This window comes from Dama dama, chromosome 14 (assembly GCF_033118175.1).
Source record: "Dama dama isolate Ldn47 chromosome 14, ASM3311817v1, whole genome shotgun sequence".
In the NCBI taxonomy this organism is placed as follows: domain Eukaryota; kingdom Metazoa; phylum Chordata; class Mammalia; order Artiodactyla; family Cervidae; genus Dama; species Dama dama.
This window is the reverse complement of record NC_083694.1, coordinates 71,110,823-71,134,473: the sequence shown is the minus strand read 5'-3', so window position 1 is coordinate 71,134,473 and position 23,651 is coordinate 71,110,823. Positions and strand designations below refer to the sequence as shown.

Here is a 23,651-nt window from a genome sequence, read left to right as displayed (position 1 = left end):
CTGCTCCTGGAAGATGCTGAAAATGGTTAACTGTGCTGAAAGGCCATTGAGTGCCACCAACTAGTCTCTGAAGAGCTTTCAGCTGGGCTCAGGCTGAGACATCCTGCCTGCAAAGAAAACATTGATAAATAAAAAGAGAGAGAAGGAGAAACTTTCCCTATCAAATAATATTCACTAAGTGGCACAGTCTTTTTACAGCCAAGCAAATGTACCACCTGGATCCAATTACCCCATTCTCTGATGTCTGTATTCAATTTCTCTAGTAAATCTTCCATCCTTTGAAAAGTCTGGCTAAATGGGAACAGAGATGAGCTGCCTGTCTGATGCTGTCTTGCTGGGGAAAGAGGGAGTGTAGCTCAAGCCCGTGACCCCCCAGAGCAGGCAGCCTTCTCCTCCTGGCTTCCGGGTGAGGCTGTGCGGGGACAGAAACCAGGCCTGTGTGCTCACTACTCACCCTTACCTGCCCAGCGGGTGTAACATGAAGGCCAGGCAGAGGGTCAGAAGATTGAAATCTTGCATTCGGTGTGTCCTAGGTATTTGTCAATGGCTGAGCCCGCAGGCTGCTGGGCTGCAAAAACATTTGCTAGGCTGGGAATGGGATCTCATTTGTTAGGGCAGAGAGGTCCCCCACCTACTGGACGTGTGAAGTCAAGCGGAAACACAACCTATGGTCCAGCGGCCCAGTGTTCCGCCTCTGGCAGGGGGATGAAGGGTCTAATGGAGACGCCTTCACAGCATCCTCCCGAGAGGCTCGGGATGGAGTCTAACACGGCTCACCCAGCAACCGTTTATCAGATGTCACTGCGACAAGGCTCCAGTGCTGTGTGCTAGAGAAACTGCAGTGAACCGGACACAGATCTGCCCCCGCAGAGCATGCAGCCCGCGGGACTTGGTAATTACAATCCAAGACCTACTCTACATTGTGGCGAACATCCATCGCAGGCGAGGGGTATATGCCCTGGGGGCCTTGGAAGCTTAAAGGACGGGCGCCCAGCACAATCTGTTTGGAAAACGGACCAGTAGCTGAGTATGGGTGAGTCAGGGTAAGAGTGGGTCTGCTGCAGATGCCTGGAAGGGCCTTCCTAGCTGAGAGATCACCACATGCAAAAGTAATCATGGCTATTGGTGCATGAGAACTCAGTCCTGGCCGAGTCTTTCGCGACCCCACGGACTGTAGCCCATCAGGCTCCACTGTCCATGGAATTTTCCAGGCAAGAATACTGGAGTGGGTTGTCATTTCCTTCTTCACGGGATCTTCCATCCCAGGGATCAAACCCGCATCTCCTGTGTCTCCTGCTTTGGAAGGTGAATTCTTCACCACTGCACTAGCTGGGAATCGTGGCTAAGTTCAGCCTAACTCAAGTGTGGAGTGCACACTCGATGCGATGAGCTGAGAGATGAGGCTGGTGGGTGTAACCAGGGGTCAGATCATGAAAGGTTTGGGGTACCAACCCCAGAAACCTTCCTTCTCTGTCGGGTGCCCCCCCCCCACTCATTCTCCCCACATCATAACACTTAACATTCTGAATTACAAAGCTTTCCCCTCCGAGTGACATGATCAGCTTTAAGCATTCCTGAGTTGCCTTTAATAATAAAATAAATGAAATGCAGAAAGCCTAAGTGTAAAATCTGGAACTTCAGTTGAAAAAAGTGGATATTCTAACTGGAGCTTGGAGGACAGCTGGTTTGAAATAGCTCATGCATGACAGGTGTGTGAGTCTGAGCGGACTCTGAACTCAGAGGTCCAATCGGACTCGACAGGGTGATGGCACGGCTCTGGGGGCTAACTGGGTCACGGGCCGCGTTAACGGACGTGGAGTCAGGACGGAGGTGCCCGACCCTGGGGAGCTCCCAGTTCAGGGCTGGGCAGCCTGCCCCTGGAGAAGTGCGGCCCCAGCAGACAGACTTCCCAGAAGGGTGGTCACAGTGGGGCGGCACCCAGCGCTGGCATCTGAGATACAGCTCGAGAGACCTGGATGTTTCTTTAGCTAAGAGAAGATAAATCTCAAGGTGGACACAGACGCGGTCTACTGCAGTTTGAAGGGCAGCGCTGTGACGGAGATGAGACCCAGGGGTGAAGAGTTTCAGGAACGCGTGACCGAGGAATGTCAAGGCTGTCCAGTAATGCAGCAGACCTGGGTTCTAGCAGGGACTCCCGTCCATGGGAGGCAAGAGCCGAGTCAAGGGGACATGTGTCTGGGAAGCTGTGGAAGGTATACTTCTGCACCCAGAGGAAGGCCGCCTGAGTCCTTCCAGCTCTGACTTTCAGGATTCTCCTAACTCATCCCTGAGACTGCTGAATGACGTGGACGGTTCAAAGGTAACCTCCAGCCATACCACCGGCCTTAAGGAGCCCCCACGGACCCCTGACTCGTGGCCTGCGATTCCTGCCAGCAGCACCTTTCTGGCACGTGCCTGCCGGATGCTCTCCCTGCGGGCCCTTCCCCACGCCTGGGGACCCTCAGCCCTTCAGGGTATCTGTGACCCCAGTCGCCCAGGGGGGCGTCCGCTAGCGCCCTCCCCCTCCCAACCCAGCCTTGGAAGCCTGAGAGCCGCAGTCCAGTGCCCGGCCTCCCTTTCCTGGGTTTCGGGCTCCGTGTGAGTGATGTCTGCATCTGGCTGGAAATTAAAACAACTGTCTGCATTGCATTCGGCCCGTCTGTCAAAACACAGCCCTGCTCTCAGCAGCTGGGGAACAGGGCCCTGAATGGGAGCAGTGTCTCCGGCAACAAAGCCCACTTTCACGCCAAGTGCCGCGGAGATAGTGAGAAGCCTGTTCTTCTCCAAACATGAAACCAACTGCACAACTATTTTCCTGTTTCCTGGGCCCTCCTGGTGGGAATTTTTTTTTTTTTTTTTTTAATACACAGAGTTGAAGAGCAAAGTGAAACAGGAAACTTTTATGGGAGTGGGAGTCCTAAAACTTGAATTTATTCTCTTCTCTGAGATCTAACAGCCATATACAAACCAGAGGAAAGAAACGTCACAGGGTACTGGAGGGAGGCGCTCAAAGTCAGGTGTTTCCATGGATGCTCTGTCTTTCCTATAATCATGTGCTTCCATATTCATTCATCAACTCGTAGTCATTGATCACATCGTACAGAAAGGCCAGTGCTGGGCACTTTAGGGCAATAAAATCAACAGCAGCATTAAAACACAGCCGTCACCTTCAAGTTGCAAGCAGACTAGTAATAAAAACAAGAAAAGTGATGTGTGTTCTAAGAGAGGTATTGAAAGAGGGCTGAGGGAATTCAGAGCAAAGAAAAAACTCCTTCTACATCTATGGCATCCAACATGTGGGCCCGTGTGGCTACCAGCATCTGGAAGGGGCTAGTTGGAATTGAAACAGCCTCTAAAGACAACCGTATGCAGAAGACTGAGCATGAAAAACTGGAATGTAAAATAGCACATTAACAATTCTTATTGACAAGTGTTGAGAAAATTTAGTGAATTTTGGGTTATAAACCTACCTACTGATTTCAGCTGCCTCTTCTTACTTTTAAAAATATGGTTGCTAGAAAAGTTAAAATGACACATGTCACTGGGTGCCTGGGGTTTTGTTCTCGTGGGGGAGTGTGGCTCTAGATGGGTGTCCCAAGGAGGCTTTGTGAGGGATGTGGCCTGGGTCTGGGTCTTCAAAAGGGTGAACAGTATTTACACAGATGAGCAGCGTCCTGGGTGGAAGGATCCACATGAGCAAACAGGAAAGCAGAACTTGAGGGTAAGGAGTGATGAGTATATAGAAATCTGGAGAGCAGGTCTGGGTTGACTTGGGAAGGACAGAGAAGTCCACACAGCTGGAATACACAATGTCAGCTCTCCAGTCCATCACTCCTTGGCTGAAAGAGTATCCTCCATGAAGAGGCGGCCTGGATCCTCAAACCAACACCCTTGGCATGACCTGTGAGCTTAAGAGACATCAAAATCCAGAGTCCAACTGAGTCAGAAATTCTGGCATGAGGCAGGGCCTGAGAAATGGTTCCAACAAGCTCTCCAGCTGATTTTTTTATGAGAACCACTGGTAAACTTGTCCTTGTGTCCTGGGAGATCTTTTTAAATGTCAGGCTCTGCCCGGGGCCATGAAGAGATAAGAGTCAAACTCTGCCTCTGGGCTGCAGAAGGAACTGGACTGACTCTCAGGGAGGAGGGCTGGAGGTTGGTCTGGGGACTGCTCCATGGCCCAGGGAGGAACTGATTCCAGTATCTCTGAGTCTATGGCGGACCTGAAGGAACTGAGTTCAAACTTCTGGGGTCAGGGGCCACTCAGTCAGCGCCAGGCGACAGCTGGGCACTTGCTCCAGGGCCTGGAGGGTCGGGAAGGATGGGCTGGGGATGTGCGCTGTCTCGGGGAAGCTCGAGAAGGAAAGGGAGCTAGTCCTGGAGAGCGTCCACCGCGTCAGGCGGGGCTTTGTCAGGGCTGACTCAGAGTCTAATGGGACACTCGATGATGACACTTTAATTAGTGTTTGTTTATTACGATTGTGCTTTCATTATGCCGAAGGCTCCCCCTGCCCCCCACTCTGAGTGCGGGGATCCGGGTGGCTGAGTGGGCACACGGGTGCGGCAGTGAGGACAACCCCCCCGCCGCCCGCCTCCACCACCTTCTCCCCTGGGCCACGGAGTCACGTCATACTGGAGTCCACCCACCGCTCACTCGGCATTCATCTCCACTTGATCTTAGGTCTTGTAATTACGTCTCTAATGAATGTAACTGCCCTATTAAGCCATTTACTTAAGAAACACTCTTCATTAAAGGTGACTCATACTGTGTTCTTGGCTCCTCCAGCTCCGGGGCCCCAGTCTCCAGGGCCTCCCCCTTGGCCTGAGTCCCGGGGGCTTATTAACTCGGGTGGGGCTCAGCAGGGTGCAGAGTTTGGTTGGAGTGGCCTCCTCTCCCCTCTCGCTCCCCTGCTGGCCCACGGGGTGAGGGGTCTAGCTCAACAACGGCTGTGACAGCAGGTGATCATCAGCTTTGGGGACAAGTCACCAAGGGCACGGCTAGAAGCCGCCTCCTTCCTGAAGGTCTCGAAGGACACGGCACATCCGCAGGGCTTGGACCGTGCGGGGAAGCCCCGGAGACCTCTGTGACCCTGGTGCTTATCTTCAGCCCGGAGAGTTACTCCATCAGGTGCCAGGCCGTCCCTCTTCAGAGAAGAGCTCCCCACCAGCGCAGCGAGGGACAGCAGCCCTTTGGCGGGTAAACCTGGGGTCAGAGAATCAAGCCCGCATCTCTGCCACCCTGTGAGGACACCTAGAAGGAGCTACTGGGTTCCAAGAATCCAGGGGTGTCTACGGGAGAGACACCTGAGTTGGAAGGAGACCAGCGTAGAGAATTCTGACTGTGGACTGGGCCTGGGTCCCCCGTGACCCTTCAGTATTTACAGAGCATTTATACTGCAGCCTCCTTGGTAGCTCAGAAGGTAAAGAATCTGCCTGCAATGTGGGGAACCCGAGTTTGATCCCTGGGTTGGGAAGATCCCCTGGAGAAGGCCATGGCAACCCACTCCAGTAACCTTGCCTGGAGAATCCCAAGGACAGAGGAGCCTGGAGGGCTATAGTCTATGGGGTTGTAAAGAGCTGGACATGACTAAGCAACTAACACATACAAAGCCCTCCACTGGGGTTCCCGGGGGACAGTATTGGTAAAGAACCTGCCTGCCAAAGCAGGAGACATGAGAGACTGGGGCTCGATCCCTGGGTCGGAAAGATCCCCTGGAGGATGGCATGGCTACCCACTTCAGTATCCTTGCTTGGAGAATCCCAAGGAGAGGAGACTCGCGAGCTATAGTCCACAGGACAGCAAAGAGTCAGACTTGACTTAGCATGCAAGCTCTTCATTAGGCATCAGGCTGCATTCTCTGCTCTCTGGAGCCCAAGGTTTGGTCGAGGACAAAACCAAGGAAACTGGATGATCTTAACATGGTAGAACAGACGGAGGGACATCTGGGACATCAAGCAAGGGACAGCTGTGGCTCAGAGGACAAAGTGCAGAGGCCCTCCTCGGGGGCCTTCCACATGGGCACTACTCCAGAGGGGTCAGGAGTCATTGGCAATCGGGCAACAGAGAGACGGAAAGAGGGAGGAATAAGGAAAGCCACTCCCCAGCCCACTGGGGCCCTGGGGACTGAGCATTTCACCCCCTGCTTCTCTGGAACCTGCTCCCCCTGCCAGATGTCCCCACCTGTCCCCACACGTGTCCCCTGCCTCCTGACGCAAGGAGAGAAACAGCGGCCTTCTCAGGGGCTGAGAGCCAGGTGGCGGGGGTGGGAGGGCACACACAGCCTGCGTGGAAGCATGCAGTTGGCCTGGGGCTGTAGCTCAGGGGCCCCGGGGCCCCGGGGCAAAGCACACAGCAGCTGAAACACAGCTGGTTCCCGGAGCCGCCCTCCTTTCTTGTGTCCCTTCTCTTGATGGCCCCTCCCCACCAGCCCACCCTCTCTTCCCTCAGAGCCTGTAGGGTCTCCGACCTCCTTCCTGCTCTTTTTCCCAAACCAGATATGTTTTTTCAAGAAGCAATCTGATGCTCATCTACGGTCACAAGCTGAGGGCAGACTGAAGGGAGGCCCTGCCAGGGCTGGAGCGCCGGCTGGGCTCCGCGGCAGGATCACAGCCAGGCCGGGAGCGGGTGTGAGCACTCTCTGCGTGCTTATCTCATTCGATGTGCACGGCTCCTGCAGGCAGAGAGGCTGCGGGCTGTTATATAGTGGGAGATCCATTTGCTCCTCCAGGAAATAGAGGTGCCCAAGGTGGCTCAGATGGTGAAGAGTCTGCCTGCATGGCGGGAGACCCGGGTTCGTTCCCTGGGTCGGGAAGATCCCCTGGAGAAGGGAATGGCAACCCACTCCAGTGTTCTTCCCTGGAGAATCCCATGGACGGAGGAGCCTGGCAGGTTACAGTCCATGGGGCTGCAAAGAGTTGGACATGACTGAGCGACTAATACACACAAAGGGTTGGCTGAAACCCTGGGCCCATCTCAGCGAGTGGAGAAGGTCAGCTGGAGGGCAGGGGGTCCTCTATGGCCGTAGTGGTGACATGCTGTAAGGGATCTTTTGGAGAAAAAGAGGGACAGGAGGTTTAGGGGTCAATCCGGAGGCTGAGGTCAGAGCAGGATTCAAGAGGCGGGAAGCAACCAGAGGGCAGGTTGGGTTCTGTCTTTTTGACTCTGCTGCTCTTAGGAGCTGGCCGGCGCCTGGCAGTTGTTACCGGCTAGCACGGATGGGCGGGAGGAGTCTCTTCACAGGCTTAGCCAAATCTTGTCAGCCCCGTGGGGAACGCTACAGCCAGTCTGACAGCTTAGGGCTCTGCCTTCCCTGCACGCCCGAGGGGGCCAGAGTTCAGCGTTCTCACAGGAGGAGAAACACGGGCAGACGGTCAGGGAGGCCTCGTCCAGCCCCCAGGCCTGGCCAGACTCCCTCAGGCACCCAAGCCAAAGTGGACCCTCCAGGGACAGGCCAGCCTCCCCGGGTTCCTAACACACCTCGTACAACAAACAGCCCTTTGGCTTGGCAAGACTTCATGGAGATACCCTTGCTCTCTCTCCTGCGCTTTACAGGCGAAGAGCTGATATTCAACCGGATGCCTGAAGGGGCATTTTTAATCTCGTTCTCCTCTGCCAGGTATGGCTGGAAGCAGCCGTGAGACCCCCTCTTTGGATCTGAGGGGGACCGAGGCCTCCGTTGAGGGCACCCGGGGCCCACACCGCCTTCCTCTGAGCGGGCGGTTGGTTGAGCTTTGTCCAAGGAAGGGGATGAGGCGGCAGGAACAACAGTACAGCCGCCGTTCATCTGCACCTGCTGAGCATCGTCCTCTGTCCCCTCACCTGATCCTCACACCAGCCTCGCAGGTGAGGGATGAGCCCCACCTTGCTTGTCAGAAAACTGCTGCTCCTGCTGCTAAGTCACCTTAGTCATGTCCGACTCTGTGCAATCCCATAGACGGCAGCCCACCAGGCTCCTCTGTCCCTGGGATTCTCCAGGCAAGAACACTGCAGTGGGTTTGCCTGAGTCTTGGGTTTGACAACCTGCCCGAGTTGCACGCCTTGCAGGTGGCGGAAGCTGAACTGGAGTCCTGGTGTGCCTGACTGCCAGGCGGGGGGTGGTGAGGAGGGCTCGGGGGCAGCAGGCAGGGAAGGCCCCTCGCCTGGGGCTGCCCCGAGGGCTGGCCGTCAGGATCACCTTTTTTCCTTCTGGACACGGGGTCCCGCCCCTATAATGATGCATCCCCTCCTGATCACTGCTGGCCGTGCGCAAAGTTTTCTCTGTTTGCTGACAGAGAGTCAGCTGGTGGATCTGGAGCCAGACGATACAGGGGCTGATGTGAGAGGCTGAGGAGGGGGAAGGGTTGGTGGGGGTGAGGATGCCCTGCGGGATGTCTTCAAACCCTGCCAGGACCAGAGCAGTGATGGAAACGACTCTGAACGGGTCCCACACCCTCTACCCTGAGCCGTGAGCCCTCAGCCAGCCCCGCCGGGAGGTTGAGGTGGCAGGGGCTTCCTGTCCTGGCCTTGCTAGTCATTTGCAGTGAGACCTCGGGAAAGCAGCTTAACCTCTTCAAGCTTCCCTCCCTTATTTTTAAAATGGAGCCCGCCATACCCATCTCACTTCACCCTGCCTGCTCACCAGGGAGCAGGGCCCTCTGAGCTCCTATTTTCAGCTTCGGTCTTTCCAACGAATCAACTTCCCAGTAATTAATGTGAAGAAGTCATTATTGTTTGTTCCTAGGGTTAGGTCCAGTTCTTTAAAAATCAATAGTGATGTGTGAGAACCCCTTAAAGCCTCATAAAGTAAACACCAATCCAGCCCCCTGCCCATCCTCTGAGCTATGAAAGTCACGTGATCAATAGCATCAAGAAGAAGGAGGCATGAACCCCCCAGAAAGCCAGCTGGATTTTCTAGACCCTGTGATTGCCACCAAAGCGACAGGCAACCTTCTGACCAGAAGCTGAACCTGGGGCTGTCTCCTAAGAACTCCTGACTATCTGGAGACCTGAGGGCAGAGTGAGGTTCAAAGAGAAAAATCTATTTTTAATGACTTGGGGGAGAAGAGTGGAGTGGCTGAGTAATTCGGAGTAATTAAAGCTATCTATCACTCTGAGAATGGGAGCCAAAGTAGGTTGAACTTTTCAACGACATATTTTTTTTTTTCCCTTCTCATTCATAAAACCCAGCAGAGGGTCATGCAGGAGTCAAAGGGGAAAGGATGATGGGGAAAGCAATTTCTGGCCCCAAACAGTGGAATTCATGCTATCGATGAACACTTGGGGAAGGATGGCCCCTCCCGAATCCTTGGGGTAAAGGCTGTATTTGCGTTGTCCTGGTTAAGAAACGGGGCTTTGAAGGAGACAGTCCTCAGTTTCAAACCCAGCTACTATGATGATCAGTTAAGAAAGGGTCCTCATTGTCCTCCTCGCGCCTCAGCTTCCTCCTCTGTAACATGCTGACGATAATGATATTAACTCCACAAGGTTGATTGGAGGTTTGAGGGACATTTGTACACGGAGAGCCTTGCACACAGTTGGTGTTTAATAGCGGTAGTTTCTGTGCTGTCTCTCGATGCAGACCCACTGAAGGTGGCAGTGTTTGCAAGGGAAGCTGCGGGCTCTGCACTCCGTGTGGGGTGAACGAGAGCGAGCCATCTCGCCTCTGCGCCGAGACGGCTGATCCATCATCTGGGGAGAATTACGTCTGCACAATCCCTCAAACTCTTCTCCTTATTCGTGACACAGTCCCTACTGGAGGCTGAGGAACACAGGACCCTGAGGCTAGAGTCCTAGCCTCAGGACCCTCGGCTGAAAAAAAGTCAAACCGCGCTTGGTCTCCTAAGAAGGTGGAACCTGGGCGAGAGGAAGGACAGAGGGAGGAAAGTGAATGGGCAGAGCAGAAACAGCCAAATACACACCACACTTTCTCAGACAGGACTCCTGTGCCAGACACACTAAGGAGGTACAAGGCGGGCCCTTTCTAGTTCTGTTTTCCGGAAGAATCTACAAAGCAGCAGAGATGCTGATACTATGTTGTCTCCATGACAACCGTGGATTTATTCAGTGAGGGAAAGCAGGTGGGGTAGGAAATAGGGGATGAGAGGATTTGGGAAATAGGGCCTAAGAAATAGCTAAAACAGATCTCTCACCTGGAAACCAGATGGCTGGGATTAGAGAGGGCCCACAAAGCTCCCCACAGGGCCAACATCAACTCGTCTACCCCAGAGGGGGAGAGTGATGATGGCAAGGGGATGGAGTGATGAAGCAAGGATGCCCTCCACCAGCCCATTCCCATTCATTCATCCACACTCCTGTGCGTCCAGACTTTTCCACGGGCCCCTGGATGCAGAGGGCCCAGGGGCAGTCTTGCCACGTGGAGCCTGATTCATCTGAGAGTGGGACATCTGCCCAACGCACCCTGGCTGCCGGGCCCCATCCCTTCCACTTCTGGCTCGCCCGCCTTCCCATCACCTGGAGAGCAAGACAGGAGGGTGCGACCCTCGTGTTAATCCCGAGTTCTCTTTGAAGGATCTGCTGCCCATAAGCTCTAAAAGGTGAGGTTTGGGGAACACATGTACACCCATGGCTGAGTCATGTCAATGTATGGCAAAAACCACTACAATATTGTAAAGTAATTAGCCTCCAATTAAAATAAATTAATTAGTTAAAAAAAAATAAAAGGTGAGGTTTGGGGAGGGAATCATCAGGGCGGTGAAGAGGCTTCAGGGATCTGGGGTAAGAACATCTTCGCTGTTGCCTGGGTAGGAGGTGGGGCTCCTTCAGTGTTGTCTGAGAAGGAGACTCAGGGACTCCTCTAAGATGGCAAGTGGGGCCTTCGGGACACCCCTGCTCCCCAAGGGGCTCATACAAAGCCCCGTTTAGCAGAGTTGCTGTCACTGCCTCCTGACCAACCTCCAGTTTCTGCTTCCTGTTGCCCGACCGCACTTCCGCCTCGGATGCTGGCACTCAGGGTTACTGAGACAAGCTGGTGGGGTCTCGGGACCTCGATACCTTCCCTGGCATACACTTCTGGGATGGTGAAGGGACCCCGGGTTGAAGTTCCCAGGTCATCTTGATGTATGGAATGCAGTCCTATCAGACAGTAAAAGCTGGACTCAACTCTGGTTAAGCCAAACCTCCCAGGCCCCTAGTCAGCCCACCCCCAGCAGCAGCTGAGCACATAAGAAAGGAACAGAGCTGTCTCAGCCCTGCCTGCAGGTGCCGGGTCGGAGACGGGCCCCCCGTCTGCCTACGCTGCCACACAACTCTGAGCGGACTGGAAGCCACTTCCAAACAGAACTCTGGTCTGCAGTAGACCCAGGGAGTGCGTCTTTCCCGTCATCTCTCAACGTGCCTTTCAACTATCTGACACAACTACATCTTATCTTCCCTGACACATTTGATGTGAAAACACTCTGATTTTTCTTTGTATGCTGAGTGACTAGCTCCCCTAGAAAGGACAGAGACGTCTCTTGTGACTCACAGCTTTCTAGGACAAGTTAGTAGGTGCCAGATAAGTGTGTGTCTGCATGCACATGTATGCACATGTGTGAAAGAGAGGTGGAGGACACGACTGTATGTTACAAAAGTCTCCTCACTTACATTAAGATTTTTAACTTGCTTTCAGTATGCCTGTGTGCATGCTAAGTCGCTTCAGTCATTTCCGACTCTTGGAGACCCCATGGACTGTAGCCCGCCAGGCTCCTCTGTCCACCAGATTCTTCAAGTGAGATTACTGGAGTGCATTGCCATGCCCTCACCAAGGGGATCTTCTCGACCCAGGGATCAAACCGGCATCTCTTATGTCTCCTGCATTGGCAAGCGAGTTCTTTACTACTGAGCTGCCTGGGAAGCCCTGCTTTCAGTATAGAGCTCGCTTATTCATTCATGCACTCAGTCATTTCCCTGGAGAGGGCATGGCAACCCACTCCAGTATTCTTGCCTGGAGGATTCCGTGGAGTGAGGAGCCTGGCGGGCTACAGTCCATGGGGTCGCAAAGAGTCGGCCACGACTAAGCAACTAACACACACGCATTCACTTAACCGTGACAAGGTGGTGTGAGGTGGAATCCCATGCCTCAGTGCTGCTTTGGGAAGCTGAAGAGATGGGCCACGTGGATAAAGACCATCCCCTCTGGAGAAGCCAGAAAGGGAAAGATGAGAGGTTCGAAGGGAGTGACCCCTCCGGGCTGAAGGGGCCAGTAAGGCATTCTCAGGGACGGGAGGCCTGGAAAACGTGGTGATCTCTTCGGAGGCAGGAACGTGAAGGACGGTGCGCGAGAGGGAGCAGGAGCAGAAAACAAGGGCGCGAAGGTGCCCGGAGAAGCCGAGGGACAGCGTGTCCCAGGCTGCGACGGCGGGGCAGAAGGGCGATTCGGGGCCAGGGCTTGGCGGGCCAGGGCGGCGGAGACAGCAGAGAAAGGAGGAAGAGGCGAAGCTCTGCATTTCCGCCCTCGAATGCTCAGGTCCGTCCCTGCCCGGCCTTCCGGCGCCTCGCTCTGCGGGCCCATCCTCACGGCAGGACGGGGCACACGGCCCGCCGGTCTCCCTTCTCCGCCTCCCACACCGACGCGTTCTGCACACCCTTGGCTCTCCTCCTCGAAAAGTCAAGCCGCCTGGTCCAGACCCCTGCCCCTTCGCTTATCAGCCCGTGTGAACCGGGGCACGTCACTCAGCTCCGAGCCTCATTTGTGCCTTCCCTGGTGGCTCAGAGGGTAAAGCGTCTGCCTGCAATGTGGGAGACCAGGGTTCCATCCCTGGGTCGGGAAGATCCCCTGGAGGAGGAAATGGCAACCCACTCCAGTATTCTTGCCTGGAGAATCCCACGGACAGAGGAGCCTGGTGGGCTGCAGTCCATGGCCTCGCAGAGTCGGACACGACTAAGCGACAAACACCCGAGTTGTAGTCAGTAAGTCATAGAGCTGGGATTCAAATCTTGGCAGGTTGGCTGCAGAACCTCTCCACTAAACTGCCTCTCAGGCAGAAAGGGCAACATGAGTTGGAAAACACTTAGCCCAGTGCTTGGGATACTGCTGTTAGTTATTAATACATGAAGGGCCGCCTGTATATTCTGTGTAGGCATGGAGTTCAAAGATGAGTAGACTTTGGGTCCTGATCCTGAAGCACTCGGAGTGTTGTCGGAAGACACATGGAACGCCAAATCATCATGAAACCTCACTATGACTGGGATGTGGCAAAACTACAAGAGCAAAGAAGAAGGGAAAATCAGGGAAGGCTTCTCAGAGGCAGTGTTCTGTAAGGATGGCCTCAGCTAAAATACAAACAAAAAACAATACCTCTCCCCCGCCAAAAAAAAAAAAACAAGAAAAAAATGCTTCTTGGAGTGAGTTTATAATGCAAACATCCCAGCCCAGTGTTCCAGCATTTTAACCTCTGCTCCCCACCCGAGCTCACATTCCCACTCCAGACTCTTCTGTCAGCGTGAATCCCACGCCTTGCAGGCAGGCCTCCTCTCCTGCTCCGCATGGTCTTGCCTCCTTAAGTTGCTTTGTGCACACATTCCTGCTAATCAGAATGTCTTTCCCTCCTGCGCACGCAAATCCCTGCTCCACGAAGCCCTCTTCCATCGACCTCTGTGACCCCTCTCTCTGAGTCTAGAATCCGATCCCCTGCCCAACAGGCAGGACTCTTAACATATTTTTTAAACTCTTCTGAGGTTTCTATCTTTTTAGGTTATTCACAGGGCTCTACTTTCTATTTCTTCATATGAGATATCCCTGTATGTTCCAGCTCCAGTTTCTTACATAAAATAGGTCTATAAATACCTGCTGAGAAGCTAATCACACTTACCAGGTGATCCAGGTTTTATTTTAAGCTCCTTAAGTAAATGTACTAAGAACTATGCAAAGACACTCTAGGTGTGGCTGAGGCTCCTGGCATTCTGCTGGGATCCATTAGGTGACGCAAAGGCTTTTTTTTTTTTCTTTTAAATAGAGTTAATGTTTATAACCCAGCAGAGGTGCACGGTGTCATGGAAAGGACACGACTGTTGCCGTCAGGAGAACTTGGCTCAGCCACACCGTATGCTCAGCTGTGCTGGGGTGAGCCACTTAACCTCTCTGAGCTTCAGTTTCCACACTTGTAAATATCGGTGGATGTCAAAATGAAAGCATCCACCAAGGTGCTGAGATATGACTGTTGCCTGCTCAAGTAGGATGGCCGGCTCTCAGGCCAGATTTCAGAGTAGATTCTTAAGATCCAAATACATGAATTTTCTACCCTGCATTTTATTCTGCATCCCCTGACCCAGATTAATGCAATGAAGTGGTCGAAGGAATGACAAAAGGATTTTGTGAGATATTCGGAGGAAGGCCCTGGGATCTGTAACCCAGTCACCCTTCATTGTGGGTTAGTTGCTCAGTCGTGTCAGACTCTGCGATCCCATGGAATGAAGCCCACCAGGCTACTCTGTCCATGGGATTCTCCAGGCAAGAATACTGGAGTGGGTTGCCATGCCCTTCTCCAGAGGATCTTCCTAACCCAGGGGTCGAACCCTAGTCTTCCACATTGCAGGCAGATTCTTTACCATTTGAGCCACCAGGAAGGTGCATTCATTCTGACCTCTTAGGAAGCTTGAGATGCATCCTCGGGACTGTAGGGGTCAGAGTGGACAGGAAGAGCTGGAAAGCAGGAAATCTAGAGGGCAGGGTGGCGAGCTCTTGGGAGACACAGGGAAGGCAGGACTTCGGGAGGTCACTGAGCTCCCTGGTGACAGTGCTAAGCTAAGGATGTGCAAGGGGTCAGTAGCCACAGCCTGAGTGGGGGAGGAAAAGTGAGAGAAAGAGAAGAAACGTGTCTGCTCACCTCTGCAAGTGGGGAGCATGCAGCAGACCCAGGGGGTTGGGGGGATAAAGATCTGGGCATCAGTCAAGTCCAGAGTTTTACTTCTAGTCTGGAACCAGGCATTATACTCCTGGCTGGAGACTGTGTGTGAGACCTGAAGGACTTTTTATTATCCGAGAGTGAGCTGATGAGCTAGGCAGCCTGCCCCAGGCAGAGGTAAAGGGATGGTGGGAGAAAAAAATAAAGCTGTGATTTGGTTCTCTGACATACCGGTTGAGTGTGAAAGTGCTAACAACTGCTGCGCCTAACTCTCTTGTTGCCATGAGGGTCACGTGAAGTGAGAGCCGGGGCCGAGCACTCTTCAGGACCGAGTTTACCGCACAAATGCAGGGGAGTTTATTGGTGCTGTTTCTGGGGATAGACTGATAACTTATTGATGACTTTTTTTTTTTTTTTAAAGGAAACTTGGCAGGTCAACTCTCGGATGACTCAGCAGACCATTCTTTCTGAAAGTCGGGTGTCCTTGCAGTTAGTGAACAGGTGTGAGGTCTCTTTTTCAAACTCAAGTGGCTCACGGGTCAAAAGGATTTGTGAACAGCCACAATGGGAAGGAAGCCTGTCGACCCATTTGCCTCTGTCTTCCTGGAGATGCACATTTAATCATTAAATAAGACATCCCAAGCTGTTCTAAGGGATACAAGGATGTGGTGAGGAACTGGCTACAAGCCCTCTCAGCCCAGCCAGGCTGGAGCCATCAGTGCAGACTGCAACTTTGCAACCTCGCCTCGCCTGGAGGCTGGTGCAGCGGATGGTTCACATCTCTCCCTTCCTCGCTTCTTTCTGCTCATGGTCTGCTTCGATGCTGGCCTCAAATGTAACCAATGACATGGAGCCTCTGAGCATAGAAGGGTGGAGGGGGAGGTGGGCAGATGGAAGACAGACAAAAGATTCTTTTCTCTCTCTTTTTTTTTAAACAGGTGCTTAAGAAATTAATTAGACCAAATAATCACTGAGTTGTCTGAGTCTCTATTTTACTTGGTGCATGCCGGGTCTGGTGGAAAAAAAAAGGGGGGAATTTTAAATAATTTTGGAGTTATAACTGATGTAATTAGGTGCTCAGTGAACACTTAGCATCGAGCTGTGCTTATTAAAATTACTGTTTTAATCAGAACATTGGAGGAGAATCATTAATAATACAATGGCTTGATTCCCTGGAACTCTAATTAGACCTGGACTTTTAAGCACCTGAGCGTAATCTGGCTCCGTCTGGATACGCACGACGGGCGATGCATTATCATCTTGGGGCATGCGGGGTGGAGCATCAATACGGCTATTTGGTGACTGCCTGAGCGCTTTATTTCAGAGTGTGAGAGCGCAGTGAGGGGGTACCAATGCTGAAAGACGGAGACAGAAGTGGAGGAGGTCAGCCAGGGGCCCGGGGTCGGAAGTCCCGAGGAAGAGAGGGAAACAGGTACTTCTCCCACTGCTGCGGGCTGGACACGCCTCATACACTGCCCTGCAGAGGCACAACCCAGCCACGTCACAGAGCCAGGTAAAGGCCATTTCCTGGGATGCTGTGTCTCCACGATGGCCTGTCCCTCATTCAAACCAGACATCCGAGGGGTACAGCTTTAGTCCCTGCCGAGTCACCCACATCAGAGGTCTAATCAGTGGTTCGTAACGCATGGGTGTACGCTCAGTCGTGTCCAGCTCTTTGCGACCCTAGGGACTGTAGCCCACCGGCTTCCTCTGTCCATGGGATTTTCCAGGCAAGAATGCTGGAACAGGCTGCCATTTGCTACTCCAGGGGCTCTTCCTGACTCAGGGATCGAACCCAGTTTCTTACATCTGCCGCATTGGCAGGCAGTTTCTTTAACACGGTGCCACCTGGAAAGCCTCAACCGATGGTTGGCTACGTGATAATCAAAGGTTAATCTGGCAGAGGGCTGGGGCCACTCAATTCTCCTGTCCAGCATTTCGTGTCACCCTGGAGAGAAATCAGGAGACGGGCTGAGTTTCTCCAGAACTTTCTAACCCTTAGGAACCAGAGAAGGAGGGAGGCTGAGTGGATGGGTTCTGTCCCCTGAGACACTCAGCTGAGCTGGTGTTTCGGGAGAGGGATCCATCATGGCTTTGCAAACAGAGCTTTGGTTTTGCTACTCCTTCAGCTGGCGGCTCAGCAGATCAACAACACTGACTTGGCCCCCAGGGGGGCCGAATCTTTGGATAGATTTCACAGGGCTGGCGGAAAGTAAAGGGTGGGCATGCTGTCCACCCTCCTAGAGCTTGCTAACTATCTGGAAGGACACAACAAAGATGTGAAAATAAAAAGACTTAGGACACTTAAAAGGCAGATACCGAGAAGTGAAAATTAAGCTGGAGTCAGACAAGGCTTATGTGGAGCTAAGCGGTGTTTGGAGTGCGATTGGAGGGCTCCAGGTCTTCTGCAGGAGGGCTGCGGGGGCCTGGGAGGCAACATCTTTGGGTCCCCATCAAGCATGCCTCTGGCTGCAACTAGAGGCCTTGAGACAACAGGTTTGAGCCCTCTGAGGCTCCCTTTCCTGGCCACCTCTAGCCAATACAGCCCTTTTGTGCAGTTTGGAAAAGGTGACTGCTCTAGGTGCATGGCTTGGTAAGATGAGTAAGGACTTGGTTTTGGCTCCCTTTGGCCCTCAGCCAAAGAATTGATGCTTTTGAACTGTGGTGTTGGAGAAGACTCTTGAGAGTCCCTTGGACTGCAAGGAGATCCAACCAGTCCATCCTAAAGGAGATCAGTCCTGGGTGTTCATTGGAAGGACTGATGCTGAAGCTGAAACTCCAATACTTTGGTCACCTCATGTGAAGAGCTGACTCACTGGAAAAGACCCTGATGCTGGGGAAGATTGAGGGCAGGAGGAGAAGGGGATGACAGGGGATGAGATGGTTGGATGGCATCACCGACTCGATGGACATGAGTGTGAGCAAGCTCTGGGCACTGGTGACGGACAGGGAAGCCTGGTGTGCTGCAGTCCATGGGGTCGTAAAGAGTCGGACACGACTGAGTGACTGAACTGAACTGGCCTTCAGCAAGATGCCTGCGTGCAGCACACAACCTGGACCGCATCCAGTGGCCCTGATGCCCAAATAGGGTGTGATTCTGTGCTAAGTCGCGTCAGTCGTGTCCGACTCTTTGTGACCCTAAGGACTGTAGCCCATCAGGCTCCTCTGTCCTTGAGATTTCCCAGGCAAGAACACTGGAGTGGGTTGCCATGCCTTCCTCCAGGTGAATCTTCGCGACCCGGGGATCAAACCTGCATCTCTTATGTCTCCTGCATTGCAGGTGGATTCTTTACCATTAGTGCCGCCTGGGAAGGCGGCATCGCTAGTGGAACAGGGAGCTGAAATGAGTAGTGTGGCTTGACCAGTTTCACCCAGATGACCCACAGACAGAATATTTTTGGATTCTAAATACTGTGTCTCTTCTAAATCCTTTGGGGGCAGTCCAGAGAACGTGGGAGTCAAGACTGGGTTGAGGAGCAGAGCAGGCTCCGTGGAGGAGGGGGGTTTGTGGAGGGGGAGGGTGAAGTGTCCTGGGCAGACGCCAGACAATGAGCTTTTGGGTGTGCTCTGGGGACAGCAAAGGACAGGATAAAGCACGTCCCCTTTGAATGTCTTTTCTTACTGATTCCTCAGGAGTAGCCATTTTGCATATGAATTAAGCAAAGTAAAACAGCTCCAGGCCTCCCTCAAGGAAGATTAGTCCAAAGCAAGAATCTTTCTATGAACCAGCAATGCAGGGAGGAAGGGTGATCTCCATCCCTGGGACCTCGAAGCAGGAATTCAAGGTCCTCGATGAGGGCAAGGCTGGACTCAAGACCCCCCTCCAACTCCAAGCATGTCCTAGGGGAGGGAGCCTGGGAGGCCATCATGGGGGAGGGGGGAGCAACCCCCCCCTGTGCTTTGGAAATAAACGGCTAGGCCTTAATTCAAGAATCTGGGTGCTTCTGAAAAGAAAAAGGATACAGTGACTGAGAGCCTCCCGACACACACCCACCCCCTCACTCTACACACACATACTCTTCAGTACAAACACTCACAAACACAAACACACATTCATACCCTTCACTCACACTCCACACCAGCACGCGGACAGCACGCACACTTCACACGTCCTCCCATCACACGCACACACACTCATGACACACAGACGTCCCCATCACATTTGTCGCCCCCGCCCCCCCAGCCCCCCGCCGGCACACAAATGCAAGAAGAAAAGGGCCATCGGGAGCTGCCTCCCTCCGGCTTGTCGTGAAGAAGGATCAGGGCGCTCCGAGATTAAACAGAGCAGTTAAAAGTGACAAACAGACTTCTAAAACGGACTAGGCTCTTAACGAAAACCATAATGAATGGAATGAATGGAGGCGCCGCACGGATATCACCCATAAGTGGCCATAAATATCGGACCAACAGATGAGATCGTGGATACTGCAGTTTTGAAGCCCATCAAATGACTGCTATTAAAATTCATCAATAAATAACCCAGTCCAGACTCATATTCAACGTCCTCTCATGCTCTGGAGAATTGACTCTGAGGCCAGAGAGACCTGGCTTTTGAATCCTCGTTTTGCCCCTTGACGAGCTTGGGTGTGTTACTCTGCTTGCTGGAGTCTCACTTTCTTCATCTATAAAGTGTGGGTAATTATCCCCTTAATGGGGAAGTTGTGCAGATTAGATGAAGTCCTAGGCAGCGATAATAATTTATCAATGTAGTGAACGATGAATGTTCACGGTTATCTCTTGCTCCCTCCCCTTTCAGCTTCCTGGGGTCAAGGAAAGCCTGCTGGCTGGTGGGAGCAACAGGGAGAGAAGGAAAAAGAGGGGAAACAGAAGGAACAGGAAGAGCGGAGGCCAAGGCAGGAGACGGGCAGGGTGGAGAAGGGAAGGAAGAGAGAGCGAGAAGGACAGACAGACCCCCGGAGGCCACCCGCTGGCACCGCCCGTGGTGGGCATCCACGCCTGCTCGGGTGGCGGTGCCCGAGGACCAGCTGTGGAGCAGCCACCACATGCGGCCCACCTTTCCTCTGAGTTTTCTTTAAGTCACAGCTTCACTGAGATACAGTTCACATACTGTAATAGTCACGCACCTAAAGGGTACTAGTCTGTGGTTTTCAGTATATTCAGAGTTTTGCCTCCATGACCAAGATCAATTTTATGATGTTTTCCTCACCTTTCAAAGAAACCCATTAGCAGTCACTCTCCATTTTACCTGCCCATGAACCTCTCTGGGAGAAATATCAATAACCTAAGATATGCAGATGACACCACCCTTATGGCAGAAAGTGAAAAGGAGCTAAAGAGCCTCTTGATGAAAATGAAAAAGGAGAGTGAAAAAGTTGGCTTAAAGCTCAACATTCAGAAAACTAAGATCATGGTATCTGGTCCCATCACTTCATGGCAAATTGATGGGGAAACAGTGGAAACACTGGTTGACTTTATTTTTTTTTGGGCTCCAAAATCACTGCAGATGGTGATTGCAGCCATGAAATTAAAAGACACTTACTCCTTGGAAGGAAAGTTATGACCAACCTAGAGAGCATATTAAAAAGCAGAGACATTACTTTGTCAATAAAGGTCCATCTAGTCAAGGCTATGGTTTTTCCGTAGTCATGTATGGATGTGAGAGTTGGACTATAAAGAAAGCTGAGCACCAAAGAGTAGATGCTTTTGAACTGTGGTGTTGGAGAAGACTCTTGAGAATCCCTTGGACTGCAAGATCAACCAGTCCATCCTAAAGGAGATCAGTCCTGGGTGTTCATTGGAAGGACTGATGTTGAAGCTGAAACTCCAATACTTTGGCCACCTGATGCAAAGAACAGACTTATTTGAAAAGACACTGATGCTGGGAAAGATTGAGGGCAGGAGGAGAAGGGGACGACAGAGGATGAGATGGTTGGATGGCATTACCGACTCAATGGACATGAGTTTGGGTAAACTCCAGGAGTTGTTGATGGACAGGGAGGCCTGGTATGCTGCAGTCCATGGGGCCGCAAAGAGTCGGACACAACTGAGTGACTGAACTGAACTGAACTGAACCCCTCCAGCCCTAAGGAAGCACCAGTCAGCTCTCTGTCTCTATGCATTTGCTATTCTGGACATTTCACATAAATGAGGCAAAAAACAGGAGGTTTTCTGTGGCTGGTTTTTTTTTTTTTTCACTTAGTATTATGTTTTCAAGGTTTGTCCCTGTGGTAGCATGTATTAGTAACTTCCTAAATTTCTTCATTCAAGGCCAAGCAGGTGGAAGACCAGAGCTTCACACACACACACGCAGAAGCCAGTGTCATGATGGAAACTGTCCAATTGTTCGCCCCAAGAAATCTCACTGAATCAAGATTAGTTAGTAGTTACAGACTTAGAGGTTAGGCAGTTGGAGTCTATTTTTTACCACTGAGGAATAACAGTGTGGAGAAAGGATACATTCTTTTGAGTGTGTATTTTTTTTTTTTTTTTTTGCACACACTATACCCTTTATACAAAGAAAGGAAAACAAAAGAGGATCCAAATGTAAGAGTCTCCTGTCTGCGGTTTTATGATTTAGATTTAATGTTAAGAGGCAAATGAGTGTCTTTTGGTATTCTGCCCATATGTCTCTCTCTTACCTCTTAAAAGTGACAATTCCCAGCTCTATTTTTACAATGTAAAAGAATGACTCTCCTCTAATGGTTATCTGTCATTGTTTATGTTTCAAGTAATTTTAGACATTCAGACTGTAGCCTTAGGATGCAGGAAAGCGACACCTCTGGGCCAAAGACCCCCCTGAAGGAGGAGGGGCTTATACCCGGGACTGAAAGGACAAAGCTATTCATTTGACTCAGGAAATGTCAATCACCTTTGTTCTATAAGGGATGCGAGATGTGTACCTGAGCGGCAGGTCCTGAGAGATACAGGGTATCTGTTCTGCCCACCTGGCTCCAGGGTGAAAATATTTAAAAACTAAATTGTGGGTGCAGCTTCAGTCTCTGTCCTGATGCCCACCATTACATCATGGCCACTAGATGTTAGTCTAGGGCTATAGACAGGTTTTAAAAAAAAATTGAGCTTAATGCAAAATAGAACCAGACACACCATGGACTAATATCTGTGCTTCAGGCAAACCCACCCAAAGAGGGTTCTGTGACGCCTTCTTGCTTTCCTAGAAATTGATTTAGCTTGAGTTCCAGGGAAAGGAAATTGTCCACAGCCAGGCCACAAGCTACAGTGGCCTCAGTTGCCAGACACGGTGGTCGCTGTAGCGGCCACAGGTGGAAGCAGGGAAGGACTCAGAAATGAGGAGTGCCTGTGAAGCTCAGGTACAATGGCTGGTCACTTCCTATCCGGGCTTTTCAGGGACCAGTATCACTGGGGACTGCAGGGGATACCCGTGAGAGTCACAGACTCAAACTCATGTTTAGAACTACATCCATTGGAAAACAGCAATAATGACACCAAAGAGTCTGTTGTGTAAGGCCCCATCTCAGGAAATAAAACGATATGGTGTTGCTACTCTAAAAAGGTCAAGCGTTGTTTATTAACCATGCTCAAAGAATCTCATTAAATCTGGGAGCATGAGGACAGTACCGACTAATATCACACGTGTGATGTGACTTGCGTGGGGGTAGGGACCACGCTGGGGCCCGATCCATAGTCTAGATCTTCTGCGGCTGCTCAGAAACCCCGGGCTTCTTGGCGGGCTGCTCTTGCAGCATCTCTGTTCACTCCATGCAGCAGAGGGGAGGCATTGGTCACATTTACTCAGCCCTGGAGCTCCTTCCTGTCCTGGAATTTACTCCTCAGCCCAACCTTGGCACACAAATAGGTGACCCCAGGTGAGGGAAATAGGACTCCAGAGAAAGTCAGGGGACTAGACTTTTCTCTGTTAATCTGGGCATGCTCCAATTTACACTAAGAGCATACATTTGCATGTTGGATTCTGGAGGCCCCAACTGCAAGGGTATTGGATAAAATAAAATTAATTATTGTAATCCTCTGTGATCACATTCAAACCCAATATTCTCAGTTTGGCACACAGCATAGGTTTGCCTGCCCGCTTCCCTCCGTGCTTTCCTATCAAAACTATTTTTTCAAACGCTGATTGAGTTCTGGCTGAATTATAGGCACTGGGAGGGTATGGGGTACCTCCGACCTGTATCAGGTCCCCCGGTAGCTTAGATCCTAACGAGGGAGGCACCAAATAGATATTCCCTCCAGGTATGTAGCTTTTACCATAAAGCTAGAGAAACTCAGAGAGCTAACTTCATTCTGCCTGGGGTCAGCTGGGACAGTCTTGAGTTCTGATGGGGGCATGAAGGTCAAGGACACAAAAAGGTGTCAGCAAGCAGATACTCTCATCTTCCTACAAGTTCAAAATACCTGCTTGGATCTTTCATCTGTATTCTGTGTCCCCTACTTCTAGGGAGGCTGTTCATGAAAGAGACAGCTCCTCGAGAAGAGATGGCTCGAGGTTGAAGGAAGGCCCATGGCTCTGGGAAATTGCTGGGCCCGAGACGGTGCGTGTGGTCAGACAAGAGGATGCCAGCTTAGCCTGACTTCCTGCAGAAATCTGCTGGGCCTGGGCAAACAGTCTTGACATGGAGCCGAGGCGTGGTTGCTTCTGGCTTTTCCCTGAGCTGAGACTTTCCCTGTGGTTCTGGAGATGGGATCAATCATAAAATATGGGGTCTTCCTTTTCTTGGGGAAATCAGACTCCCCGCCTACTGGTCGTCAGTGGTTCCGAGTTGATGAACTGCCCAACACCGCCAGGGCCCATCTAGAATGTTCAAGAGCTTTTCAGAAGTTCCCGTCTGCTGTGTGCCAGGCCCTGGGTTCAGTGCTCTGCCTACATCACCTTGTTT

General features: G+C 51.9%; 1 protein-coding gene across 1 annotated transcript in view; it reads right to left on the bottom strand.

Moving 5' to 3' along the window:
• The window catches only part of PLXNA2 (plexin A2), a 224,444-nt gene that overhangs the window by 82,957 nt on the left and 117,836 nt on the right, over positions 1–23,651 (bottom strand). The window lies entirely within an intron of this gene.